Source organism: Aplysia californica, unplaced genomic scaffold (genome assembly GCF_000002075.1).
Source record: "Aplysia californica isolate F4 #8 unplaced genomic scaffold, AplCal3.0 scaffold00206, whole genome shotgun sequence".
Lineage (NCBI taxonomy): Eukaryota > Metazoa > Mollusca > Gastropoda > Aplysiida > Aplysiidae > Aplysia > Aplysia californica.
Window position 1 is genome coordinate 703,144 of NW_004797476.1, and position 4,067 is coordinate 707,210.

Consider the following 4,067-nt stretch of genomic DNA (forward strand, 5'->3'; position numbering starts at 1 on the left):
CAATTATGACATATTGTAGGCAATAAAAATGTACTAGACTATTTCACTATATTTCCTCTTCGAAGAAAGTTTTAAAATACTGATGTAGGGTGTCTTCCAAGCCCTACCACTAGCATCAGCGTGCATAGCAACGCGAAGCCTCGCTGTGCGCGCAGCCAAAGGTGCCCTCAACCGGCCGCCATGTTTTAGTTTCAATTCCTCACAGCGAATCGGCGATCGCGAAGAGGGAGTTCCGCTTCTATAAGTGTAGAATTCTGTGCACTGTACCGAGGGCTCACGCCCTCCTAGCCCTGACAATGGGGTGAAAGTTTACGACACACTTTCCCCCACTGACACAGATACCTATGCGCTCTTTGGTTCTTTGTTGGGTGCGTTCTACTTTCTCGACTACACGACTACACGGCCTAATCCGGCTCATAGAAGTATTATGTTTGAAGTGTTGTGTGTGCATGTTTGAGTTTGTGTTTGTGCCGCTGAGATTTAACAGTTATAAATCAAGTCGAACTACTTGTAAGGCAACTTTTTCATCACACGAAAACTAATTAGAGGAAATTTGGAGGTGAATCGGCATCGTCCCCACCATCAACAGGAATTTAACTAAGAACAAAGAGACGGAAAAGAAAGGCAACTCTTCTCGTTAGAATGGTTCTCAAACTGCCGTGGCTCACTGTGAGTATAGAAAAATCATCAATCACTGTTTAATTCTTATTGCTTGCTATTTGGTGGTAAAGAACTGGAAGCAACCTAAGCCCCACCCAAATTTTGGTCCACCCACCGCCACTGATGGCACTTTGCCTATGTCAAATACTATACAGTACATGTACATGTATTCCGTAGGCTGATGTATGGATGGCTCTGTGCATATGCCAAATACTATATAGTACATGTATTTCGTAGGCTACTGTATGGCACTGTGCCTATGTCAAATACTATAATATACGAGTAGTTCACCTATTTTATACCGTATGCTGCTGGGCCTATATAAAATACTATATTATATAGATCAAGTACAATGTACATGTATTTCGAACTGAATGGCGCTGGTCATTCCGTCGTCTGTCGTCCGCGGGCGGCGAGGGCGTGACACTTTGTCCACGTTCCCCTGATGTACAGCCGCAGACAGACGGGATTTACGCGCCGGCCGAGTGGTCCAGGCGGGATTTACACGCCGGCGGAGAGGTCCAGGCGGGATTTACACGCCGGCGGAGAGGTCCAGGTGGGATTTACACTCCGGGCGGAGAGGTCCAGGCGGGATTTACACTCCGGGCAGAGAGGTCCAGGTGGGATTTACACTCCGGGCGGAGAGGTCCAGGCGGGATTTACACGCCGGCGGAGAGGTCCAGAGCGTGCATTCATTTCTGACAAAATTAACCTAACCTTATTATTATTATTATTATTATTATTATTATTATTATTATTATTATTATTATTATTATTATTATTATTATTATTAATACTACAATATTATTATTATTATTATTATTTTTAGTATTATTATTATTATTATTATCATCATCATCGTCATCATCATCATCATTATTATCATTATTATTATTATTATTATTATTATTATTATCATCATCATCATCATCATCATCATCATCATTATCATCGTCATCATCATCGTCATCATCATCATCATCTATAATAATTATTATTAATAGCAGTATTATAACAATACAAATAGTGTACATGTATTGCAATATAGCCCACCCAATCTGTCCCATGCTGAAAATTGGGTTTTTCTTTTATTCTCAATCTTGAGCAGAACCCTAAAGCATCTTCTCGCGAAAGATCTTATCCTCATGCGATTTCGGCCCAGATGAATGATGAACTTGCTTCCAGTGAGATCGTTCAGAAAACTAAATTCTTGGAAAAGGGAAAGCAGGAAAACCCTATTTTATATATATATATATATATATATATATATATATATATATATATATATATATATATATATATATATATATATATATATATATATATCTCTGCCTCTATCTCTCTTCCTCTGTCTGTCTCTCTCTCAGCCTTTGTCTGTCTGTCTCTCTCTCAGCCTTTGTCTGTCTGTCTCTCTCTCTGCCTCTGTCTGTCTGTCTGTCTGTATGTATGTCTGTCTGTCTTCCTCTCTCTCTCTCTCTCTCTCTCTCTCTCTCTCTCTCTCTCTCTCTCTCTCTCTCTCTCTCTCTGTGTGTGTGTCTCTCTGCATACCGGTATATAACTCATTCAGTCACTAATGTATCACTTCCTGGACGAGCACAAATTAAATAGATAATTACATAATGCAGCTCGCCACTGCGGTAAGACGATAATCCTATCTATCTACTATCTATCTATCTATCTATCTATCATTCTGTCTATATGACCGTGCTTGTCTGAGTATGCTTTAATGTTACACTAAAATGTAAAAGGACTATAAAGTGAGATTTTATAAATTTAATATTTACATTTATTTGATACCTTTAATACATACCAATTGATGGACTGTTTGATTCCACGTGAGCAGGTATTGTGGTGAATTTTGCGATCTCACCGCTATTTAAATCTCTTGAGCAAAAAAAAAATATGTTTAAAATCCTTACCTCTTCCCAAACCATGTCCCTCACCATAAACTAAAGTTTGACTTTGCTGTAAGTCCAATCCTTGACCCAAATTTTACCAAACTAAAGTATCACGCCTAAGCCCATTTTACAAACTAGGTCCTGATTTTTATTTCATGCAAAAACAAAACAAAAAGTTGTAGGCTAAGCAAAACATCTGCTATAACATGTAGACCTACTTTCAGGGGCGAAGCGTCTATATAATCAAATAATCACTGCTTCCCTTTCTAGTTTTGAAACATTGTCGCTGTCAAATTCATCCTTAAACGTAAACCTCATAAATTAAATGTAAAAAGACGTTCGTAACCAACAACGAACAGTATGCCTAACATTCAAAACGGTTTCACGGCCACAGAAATAGCCTCCTCACCCCTCTCGGGCCACTCCATAAGAAGTCGCAAGCTTTGATTAAGTAAGCTTAAAGTGAGGCTGGAATAGAGTTGAAGGGAACATGTGCATGGCAGTCAAAGCTGTTTCATTGCCACATATACTCTGTTCACCCCTTTGGGGCCACAGTTAAAATCAATCACAAGTCCTGATTAAGTAAGCTAACTAACACTGGTCGAGTCTACCTGAGGGGAACTAACTCTTAATAATCTCTTGACTGCTGCTTGTGCTTGTTTTTTTTCCTCGACTTTTTACCGTCCTATAATCAGATCGTGACCTCGATTATAACACCAGCTCCTGGCCGCGAAAGGCTAACAAAAACAGCCAAATGTGAAATTTAAATAATAATTGTCATGTTCTACCAAAGAGTTAGACTCAGTGGTAGATCTATAACATATAGATCTAGTACTGACATCTCTGCTTCTTTGCTTTGTGTTTATGTATTCACATCTAAAGTTGAGTTTAATTTTAGTGGGAACTGATATTTAATAAGATACTTTCCCGATTATTTTGGCGGTTGAACAAACAATATGAATTCCGGATTTGTTTTCATTCACAACTCGAGAGTCGCCGCCTCGAGTAAGATTCTTGTGTGATATCTACATGCCATATCTGGTCCCATTTCACTTTGATTACCCTGTCAAACAAGTCAGCCTTCGCCCCTGCCTACTTTTGAATTGCTTACTTTAAAACAGTGTCGTATTTTTTCTGATAGTTCTTCTAATACGTAGATCTAGATCTAGATTTCTTTTATCTAATCTTTTACTTTTAGGGGGAGGAGTTTTTGGCTATGAGGCAAGCCAGGTTACGACGAGTAGAGTCAGTGACAGCCACGTTTCACCAGAAAGAAGCTTAATATGTGTCACAACGCGAGGTAATTATACGGACGTCACTTTTTATTATTCTTTTTTTTTTGTTGGTCTTTTGGAGTTATTGGGATCATCTTAAAGCATGTCCATTTGTCTTTCTTTTATTTAAAAAAAAATTGTGTCCACCTATTCTAAAAATGGATATCAGGATATTTGCGATTGAAGGAGGTGGGGGTCGCCTTGTGTCAGAGGTAAAAATAGCGAAAAAGTGCCC